The sequence below is a fragment of the Gekko japonicus genome, unplaced genomic scaffold, assembly GCF_001447785.1.
Source record: "Gekko japonicus isolate JY-2015 unplaced genomic scaffold, Gekko_japonicus_V1.1 scaffold884, whole genome shotgun sequence".
NCBI classification, from domain to species: domain Eukaryota; kingdom Metazoa; phylum Chordata; class Lepidosauria; order Squamata; family Gekkonidae; genus Gekko; species Gekko japonicus.
The window spans coordinates 665,844-675,957 of NW_015172029.1; the positions used below are offsets into that span (position 1 = coordinate 665,844).

General features: G+C 48.0%; 1 protein-coding gene across 1 annotated transcript in view; it reads left to right on the top strand.

The window, feature by feature from the left end:
* The first annotated feature begins 776 nt into the window (after positions 1-776).
* UHRF1 (ubiquitin-like with PHD and ring finger domains 1) overlaps positions 777-10,114 on the top strand; it is a 36,728-nt gene continuing 27,390 nt past the window's right edge. The window contains exon 1 of the mRNA XM_015420591.1: positions 777-828. The gene's annotated coding sequence lies outside the window, so the exon portion shown is untranslated. The remainder of the gene's footprint in view (positions 829-10,114) is intronic.

Consider the following 10,114-nt stretch of genomic DNA (forward strand, 5'->3'; position numbering starts at 1 on the left):
GGAAGGGAGCAATGTTCCCTCTAAGCTGTGGAGTCTTGTGAGCAGGAATTCTACTTTGTGAGCAAGCCATTTGTCTGCTGCATCGATTAGTTTGCTCTGGAGCCCTCCTTCCTGAGCCAAGACAAAGATGTGTGAGCCGGAGGCTAAAAAACTGTGAGCTAGCTCACACTTACTCAGCTTAGAGGGAACACTGATGTTGTGCAAACAAAATGTATCCAATGAGCTCTGAGTTGCTTGGATGGAGAGCAAAATACAATGTCTCTGAGCATGTACAGAGTACTTTTCCTTCCACACCGAATAGCCCAGTTCCAATACAGAGAGGGAAGGAAACAGTTTCAGAGATTGGGGGAGAGGTGACCTATTCTAGGCCAATTTTATACTCCGCCCCCCCTATAATCTAATGTCAATAAAGAAGAAACCCACACTTGCGCATGCGCCTCTGCGTGCCCGGGCAAGCGGAGCGGGAGGAGGTGGAGGGAATTGCAAATAAACTACGTAAAAGCCCCGCCTCTTCTCCCGAATTCCCGCCACCACTGGCCAATCAGGAAGCTCCGAACGCTGCCCCGCGATTTTCCGCGCCAAACTCCAAAGCCGGGAGGCGTAAAAAGCTACCTTTTGCGCGGGCTGGCGTTATTACCGCTGCCGGATTGCCTCTTCTAGCCGGAGTTGGTTCCCTTCCAGCTACATTTGTTTTTTTTAGTTTGGTCCCTTTGAAATCTGCATCAAAAACTAGGCGTCTTTGGAGATTTTGGGCTGCCAGTTTTTGTTTTTTTATCAAAAGGCGCCTTTTCTGCAAGACATCCGGGAGCCAAAAGTTGATTTTGCGAGGTGAGTGATTTTCAGTTCGTTTCTCTCTGGAAATCTCCGACGAAAGGGGTTTTTGGGAGTTTCGCGGTACTGATCTTAGGATCCTGTAAGGGACCCCAAATAAGCAAGAAGACTGCAAGCGTTTCTTACTCTCTGGCCCTACGCTTTTCTGTTCACTGTTTAGACAAAAGCGGTACCTTCTTACTTCCAAGTAAGCCCAATGGGACAGGGACATCGATTGCACGCTTATTCTGAAGTCAGCCGTACCGAATCCTACGGCGTCTACTCTCCCCCCCCCTCCGGGAAATACATTTACAGATGTGTAGCCTGAACTTACTCGGGAGTAAGCCGTAAATGAGTTCCATGGAGTTGGCATGCGTAGAATCCGCGGCTTTACAAACCCAGCCTGTGCGTAGAATTAAGCGAAAGGGGGCTTGGGTGCCTTGGTTTCCTGCCCCATAAGTGAGTGAGAAGCATGCATCGATCCTGCTGCAAAAACGCTTCTGGGTTACATTAAATTACCTAAGGAAGTCTGTCCCAGGGACCTTTTGGATGCAGGAGAGGGGAAAATGCTTGGGGGGGGGGGTTACGGTTGCAATCCTGCAGATATTTTGTCAGTCCAGTTCCGCCTGCACGCACCCTTCTCTTCTCCATTTCTGCCTTCACCGCTCATTAATATGGGTGGGTTGAGAATAGTTTCGACACTACTGTGGCTTAAGCACGCTAAGGATTGGCACTTTGGATTAGACACCTTGAGGTCTTGTTTCCCACAGTGTGGAGTGGGGGGTCGGCTAGATAGTTCTGAAAATCTCTCCTACTCTCATTTTCTTAGAAGTGGAGGGTATAGTGCCTTTGAACATGGAGGCTCCATGGATCTACTGCAGTTAGTACTGGTGTAGTAGGAGGGTCCATGGTGCTACTGCTGATAGACCCCACGTGGCCCATGGTTTGATTGAAATATTTCTTGAGAGCCATCTGTGGGAGTAGCTATCGCTCCATCTTGTGGTGACTAACACAAGCCATGAGCTGGATTCTCTATTGCTGAGTTCTCTGTTGTCCTCAAGGCTTGTGGTTTCCGTGCCAAACTCCAAACATACAGATTCCCCTGTGCTTTCTATGCTCGCTGCAACCCACCTGTTGGTTTGTGTGCCCAAACTGAAAAGCTCCCATTCTGATGCTCAGATCTCTCTCTTGCAAGAGCTCTCAGATGGGTAGCTGTGCTGGACTCAGACTTTGTTCCCAAGTGTCCTGACACTCACAAATCCCACACTGTCGCTTTCACACACCAAATAATGCACTTTCAATCCACTTTGCACCTGCATTTTACTGTGTGAAATGGCAAAACCCACTTGCAAATGGTCGCTGAAGTAAATTGAAGCTGCATTATTTAGCATGTGCGAAGGATGTTGTTCCTCAGGGGTCAAGTGAAAGTACGTAAGGTTGCAGCCAATAATATTCCAGCCAATTAATTGCTGTAGACGGCATTAAAACCAGGAAGCTGTTCCTCCACCATCAGTTGAGTAGGTGTGGTTTGGGAGTGGGGGGGGGAGATTTAAAAATTCTTGGACCCAGGAGGCAATGCTACCTCTAAGCTGTGGAGTCTTGTGAGCAAAAATCCTGCTCTGTGAGCTACTGACAATAAAGCTGTGAGCAAGCGATTTGGCTGCTGCATAAATGAGTTTGCTCTGGCGGCTTCCTTCCTGAGCGAAGGCAAAAATGCGTGAGCCGGAGGCTAAAAGACTGCGAGCTAGCTCACACTGACTCAGCTTAGAGGGAACACTGCCTGAGGTGGAAAAGGCTCTCAAGCTTATGGTGACCCTTGTAGGGTTTTCAAGGCAAGCGATGTCCTGAGATAGTTTGCCTCCGCATAACAGCCGTAGACTTTTTGGGTGTTGAGATATGACGGAGGTCGCGCTAGCCTGGTCCAGCCATACCAAGGCAAGAGACAAAAGGTGGTTTGCCATTTCCTGCCTCCACGTGGCAGCCCTGGATTTGCTTGGTGGTTTCCCATCCAAATACTAAGTTCTGAGATCTGAGAAGATCAGGCTCCCTTGGCCCATCCAGGTCAGGGAGCCCAGTGTTCCCTCTAAGCTGAGTCAGTGTGAGCTAGCTCACAGCTTCTTAGCCTCCGGCTCACACGTTTTTGTCTTAGCTCAGGAAGGTTGGCTCCAGAGCAGACTAATTTAGGCAGCAGCCCAATCGCCGGCTCACGGCTTTAATGCCAGTCGCTCACAAAGCAGGATTTTCGCTCACAAGACTCCACAGCTTAGAGGGAGCATTGTCAGGGACCCAAATTCCCTGCATGCTTTTGGGCTGAGTGTGCCTCTGTTGCTCAGCCTGACTCATCTCGTAGGGCTGGTCCGAGATAAGTGGGCTGCCCCACAGTCATCTGGTGTGTGTGGTTTGGGAAGAGATACCGGGCGGGGGTGGTTCTAGACTGTCTGGGCCATGGGTTGTCACCCCGTTTGTGGATTTCAGCTCTGGGGAGTGGCCTAGCGCGGGAAGAACTGGCCCTCCCGCCTGGCAGGTTGAGACAGGTCTTTGGCAAGCAGCAGTGCTCCCTGGCAGGTAGCAGAAGGATCTAGGGCAATTTGTTCATCTTTGTAGCATGTCTTCCTCAGTGTGGCCTGGCCCCTCCAGAAGAGGGCGGGGATGTTGTGGGCATCTGGAAGTGGTCCAGGGCAGGAGCTGCTGTGGACTAGAGTCTACTTCCTAAAATGCCTGCATTGCATCGCAAGTTGTCATATATGCTTACTACACCCCCATCATGGAGGGAAAATTGTAAATCGGAGGGGGATGAGTGGGTTGGAAGCAATGTTCCCACTAAGTTGAGTTAGTGTGAGCTAGCTCACAGTCTTTTAGCCTCCAGCTCAGATTTTTGTCTGAGCTCAGGAAGGAGGGCTCCAGAGCAAACTAATTTAGGCAGCAGCCAAATCGCTTGCTTACAGCTTTAATGTCAGTAGCTCGCAAAGTAGAATTTTTGCTCACAAGACTCTGCAGCTTAGAGGGAGCAGTTGGTTGGAAGGATATTTTCTGCGATGGTCCCTCCTCTTTGGAAAAGCCTCCCAAACACCTCCTTTATATAGGAGCCAGGCGACATCACTTCTGTTTACCTGGGATTTTAAGAAGGGGCTCATCCTTTCAGCCTTTTAATGGTTGGCTTCTGTTTTATGGTCAGTTTTTAATCTATATTTTTAATCTATGTTTTGGTTTTATATAAATTGTAAGGTCCCTTGAGGAGGGCTCTGAAGAAGTGGCCTAGATGTATAAGTCAATAGATAAAAGCCGCTCAAAGCTGGTGTAGCAGCTGAGACTACTGGTCCAGGAAGCCCAAAGTTCAGATTTTCTCTAGCCATCCTTTCTCTTCATCTCAGTCCCCTATCTGCAACAGGGGGGCTTACCTACAGGGCTGTTGTAACAGTTGCCGGCGATGATGAATACCAAAAGTGTGATTCAGGTTCGATACAGCCATGGTCTCTCAAAGCCCAGATATGCAGACTGGTTTATCACTGCACTAGCTAGTGTGGTGTAGTGGTTGTTAGTGCATTTGACTAGGATCAGGGGGACTCCAGGTTCGAATCCTTGCTCTGCTGTGAAAGCTTGCTGGGTGACCTTGGGGCCAGTCTCACACTCTCAGCCTCACCCACCTCACAGGGCTGTTGTGAGGATAAAATGGGAGGAGAGAACAACAGAAGTCCATTGGGGAGGAAGGTGGGATATAAAGTAAATAAATAATATGGACCCCTTTGTGAAGAGAATGAACGAACGAAACCCAGACTGGGGATTTCAGTGAGCAAGAAACTTGTTTGTTGGGCCTCAGTGGTTGTCTCTCAGCATTCGTATTCATTTATGAATTACATTTTTATCCCCTCCCCTCCTCCAGAGATCCCAGAGCAACGTGCACGGCTTTCCCTTCTCTGTTTTAAACTCACAACTATCCTGTGAGGTAGGCCAAGCTGAAAGAGGGTGTGACTGGCCCAGCGCCACCCGGAGCGTTTAGTGGTAAGCAGGGGTTCGAATCCGGATTTCCTCAGTCCTGGTGTGCCACTTTAACCACTGCACCACACTGCCACTTGTAGAGTATAGGAACGAAGGATGTGCATGAAGAATTTGTCCTCCTTTTGTTTGTGTGCCAGTCCTGACGGAAAGGAAAGAAGCAAAGTAAAGCTTGCTAGCTTTTGTTTTGAACTGGCCGTGTTCTGCCTTTAGGGTAGCGCCAATGCTCCCTCTAAGCTGGGGAGTCTTGTGAGCAAAAACTCTACTTTGTGAGCTACTGGCATTGGCGTTGTGAACGAGCCATTTGGCTGCTGCATCAATGAGTTTGCTCCGGAGCCATCGTTCCTGAGCTAAGACAAAAACGCGAGAGCCGGAGTCTAAAGAACTGTGAGCTAGCTCGCACAAACTCGGCTTAGAGGGAACACTGGATAGCACCCTGGGGACACGGGCTTTAGACAGTGAAGCCTTTCCCGCTGCAGTTTCATGCTGGGAAAAGCTTCTCCCTGCAAGATGCCATGCGTGGGGCTGTCACTCACAGCCAGTGTGGTTGTCAGCTCTCGGTTGGGAAATTCCTGGAGGTTTTGGGTTGGAGTTTAGGGTGGCAAGATCCAGGGAGGGGAGGAGCCTCATTGAGGTAGAATGGAATGCCACAGAGTCCACCTCCAAAGCAGCCACCTTCTCTAGGTGATCTCTCTAGTTCCGGCCAGGTGGTGGCAGTATGGAGCTGCGACCTGAAGAGTCCTGGAGAGGAAGAGATGATATCATCCAGCCAAGCCAAGCCGAATGGGAAAAATGCCGTCCGCATCACGTCCGACTTGCAACTGAACAAATCCCCGTCGGCTGCAAAACGGGTGCTATGTGAAGATTATATGTGTTGTCCTCCCTTACCCCTATAAAGCATTGTTAGTCCCTTCTGAAATGAGTAACTGTGAATCGCTCAGAGCCAGCAGCTCTGCAAGGATTGAGCGATCAATAAATTGAAAGATTATTATTATTATTACAGATCGGTTGTGGTTCTGGGAGATCTCCAGGCCCTACCTGGAGGGTGGCAACCCTTGCAGCCAGGTCAGTTGGCATGTGGCCATTGCAAGCTAATCTGTGAAAGTTGATCTGCCATCAGATCAAGGTGATTGAAAAGATCTGAGGGGAAACATTCAAACAAGAACCTTGAAAATCAAGGTTAAGGCTTGCAGGGCTGGCGTTGGAATAAGCCAAGTAGCCATAATTGGGCGGGGGTGGTGGTACAGTGTATGCATGCTGTAGGGGAAGTTTTTGTTTCTTCTCATAATGTTAGAACTTGGGGATGGGTCGTCCACTGAAATGGCAGTGGCTCCTGTCTCTGTGCTTGTGAGACTCACTGCCCCGACCAGGGCCAACAACAAAACTGAACAGATTCGTGGAAGAGGGCTCTAGCAACAGCTTAAGATGTTCAGAGGCAGTGTACTTCTGAATGCCTGGTGCAAAGGAGAAACTAAATGTGCGGGACTTTTGAGAGCCAGTGTGGTGTAATGGATAGAGTGGCAGACGAGGCTCCTGGGCGACCCAGGTTTGAATCCCCGATTCTACCATAAAGGCTCACTGGGTGACCTCTTGGGCCCATCGAGCACTCTCGTCCTGGTCTGCTTTGCAGGGTTGTTTTGACGGAGGAGAGCACCATGCTGTAAGCTGCTTTCAGTCCTGCCTCTGTGCTTTACAGTCTTTCCTTCTAGGTGACTTTGCTGAAGCTTTTCAGCCAGGCACTATTGAAAACAGGATGCTGGGTAGATGGATATCCTTCTGCACTGGAAGACCCAGGGGAGACTTAGGCAGGGGGGCCAGTTCCTCTCTCTGCCTGACCTACCTCACCGGGGGTATTGTGAGGATAAAGTGGGGAGGGGGTGACCACGTACGCTGCCATGTGGAAGGACCGGATAAAAATGCCAGGGCTGGGTGGAAATGCATGGCACATCCCTGGCTGAGCTCTGGTACTGAAACTGAATTAGGATGGGGGAGAGGACACTTACTCAGGCCAAAGGGTGGGGAGCTATGCTGATAAGGACTAGAAGGTTGCGGTGTGTGGCAAGGAGTCCATGCGAGTTGTGTTCGTCATATGCAATTCTGCAAGGGAGCAAAGGGCGGCTCTGCATTGTGTACAGAATGATCCTGTACTTCAAGACATGTGGGCTGACAAATTAGAATGGCTTGGGGCGTCTTTTGACATCTTTTTACACTTCCAACTTCTGTGCTCTGTGCCTGCAATACTAAGATTTGGGGGGGGGGATAGAAGATTTTTGAAAAGAAGGTGCGAAATGCAAATAACGCTTTGGAATGAACTTAGAACGTAGCATCGATTTTTGGGTGCTGGGTTTGCTGATGTTGGAGTTGTTCACTGGAGTTATTTCCCCCCACTCATATTGCCTTCATCAGACCCAAAGGTTCATCTAACCCAGCAATCCTCCCTTTAAAGGCAACTGTTAATGGTGGGGGAAGCAGGGTGTGAAGGCCAGTGATCTGAAATTTGGACAGAGTGCTTCTGATAAAAGTTCACATAGCATCGGTCTATCAATGTCTATTGCATAATATAACTAAGAATAGACAAGAATGCAGACTTTATTTATTGATTGTTTTTATACTGTTTTAATTGTTTGTTATGGCATTTGCCGCTGTTGGAAGCCGCCCTGAGCCCATTTGGGGAGGGTGGGATACAAATCTAATAAATAAATTATAAATAAGAATAACTAAGAAGATAATAGAACTTCCATGTTCGGAGGCAGTATACCTCTGACTACTGGCACTTCATTTATGACTAGGGCATGTTGTAGCTTAGCTCTGGCAACTGTTGGAGCACTAGGTTGGAGACTCTGAATATATAGACTAACAGGGTGTCTCTGAATGCGTGCACGTTGCAGTTCCTTCACCACTGGAGATGTCTCTTACCAAACACTAGGGGTTAAGGCACATCTTGTTATCTACCCCTTCCATTAAGGAATTCAGGGTGGCATATCTCCCGCTCCGTTCCCTTTTATGCTCACAACAACCCTGTGAGGTAGGTCAGCCTATGAGCACATGTCTGGCCCTCAATTTACTCCAAACTGTTCTACACTAGTTTCCAATTCTTGTCGATGTGTGTCATATACATTAGGAGGAGAGGTCTCCCTTAATGTCCACTCCATAGATGGTATTTCTGTTTTCAAATTCTCAGTCTCCTGATGTGATCTTTCAACAATTAACAGCAGTTACGTCCATGGAGCATATATTTAATAGAGACACCCATTTCACCCTAAAATCTTCACTGTCAACAAAACATAGTTGGTGCTTTCTGAATTCTCAAAACCTCTTGGAGTACGGTTGGCTTTACAATAATCTGTTAAAGGCAGATTATGTATTTATTTATTTTATAATTCGCATTTTTTATTTCAATACAGCAGTTTAAACAAATAATTACACAGATAAATATAGACAAGTTATCTGAACTATTGACTTTTACAACAGTGCCTGTAAAAACTAGCTATAAGTAATGTTCAATAAACTGTTTATCAATAAACTTTAAACAAAAACAAGGAACCAGAACAAAGGATTCCTATCATTACAAACTACTCGCCTATTTATTGTGTCATAGGAAAATTTGTTCTGACTACTCTATATGTCTATATAATTTAATTAAATTGTTGATTTTTGGTGTTAAAATTTGGGCACATGGATCTTTTTTCTTGTGGGCAGAGGAAGATGAGCAGAAAACAAGTCTCTTCCTCCCCTGTTTTATTGCCATTGTCTTCAGGGGAACCGAGCTCCGTTACCTGGAGATCAGATGTAAAAGCTGGAGATCTCCAGGTCCCACCTGGAGGTTGGCAACCCTAGTTGCCTTGTAATTGTGCTTGCCTCAGCACTTCTGCACAATGGATCACAAGGGGGATGGGCAGGTCCAGTAGCCAGCAGTGTGGGGGATACCGTGTTGTATGTATTTGATGAAGTGCACATGCACACAAAAGCTTATACTGAGAATTACACTCTGTTGGTCTTAAAAGATGACACTGGACTCGAACTTTGTTCTACCTTACAGGGTTATTGGAGGGTAAAAGGGAGGAGTGGAGAGTTATGTAAGCCACCTTGGGCCCCCACTGGGGAAGAAGGTGGGGCACAAATGAAGTAAATCAGTAGTGTGTCCTGTAGTGGTTGAGCAGCGCGGCGATATACGGGCTTATGACAAAATAGCATTTAAAAACTGGTACCCTTTATTTCCCCCATCTTTGGGTATTGGCGTCCCTGTTCTGGCTGCCACAAAAAGTATATTAGCAAAAACATTTGTAGTGCCGTGGGCTTCACGTGGTTAACTCTCTGTAGTCTTTTCCCTTGATGAAAAGTCCCTGCTTCTGGGATCTTCTGGTTGGCCATTGTGAGGATATGATGCTGGATTAAATGGACTTGATTTGGTCCAGTTCTTCTAATGATATGTTGTCAAAGGTTTCCACAGCCGGAGTTCATTAGTTGCTGTCGAGTTTCCGGGCTGTATGGCTGGGTACTCCATCTCTCTATATTATACCTCTGAGGGTGCCAGTCACAGCTGCTGCCGAAACGTCAGGTCCTACGAGGCCAAAATCACACTGGATTCTTAGTGTGTGAACTGGCAAAATGCAGTTGGAAAGTGGATTGGAAGTGGATTCTTTAGTGTGTGTGACTGCAGCATATGTTGGTCTTAAAAGGTGCCAGTGACTGGACTCAAACTTTTTACACTGTAAAGTTTATTAAATGCTACATGTAAATAATGTTCAAACATTGGAAGTGTTTATTGTCCAGTACACAGAGTATATTTCCATACTCGCCTTAATGTAATTGTGTGAATTTATGCAGATATTCATACAGAATCCCAATTTTTCACCGTGTCCCTTTAAATAAGCTCCGGTCTGCTTTCCCCCCCCCTCCCCAACTGTCTCCTACCTCTACTTTACATAGTATCGCGAGACTCTTTCCCCAACTCTCGCGCCAGAGCGGATTTTTCAATTTGTGGCGCGCGCCTGGGTCGGCGAGGAGGGAAGAGAAACAGACGCGGCTAACTTCAGGGAGGGCGGACGAACGTGCTCGTTGCCGGAGGTGGGCGCTGAGAGCGGCCAATCGACCAATGCGCGCCTCGGAGGGCTGGAGGCGCGGGGCCAATGAGGGGCGCTGGCGAGGGGTAGAAGGGGGAAAGCAACGAATGCGGAGGGAGGAGGCGGGGTCGAGTAGGAGAAGGGGAGGGGGCGAGAGAGACGAAGTTAGGCTGAGAGGTTACATTGATTGCCTGGCGGGTCGGCCGTCGACCTACTCTGAGGGGGGGGGAGCGAAAGTGAAGCGGGAA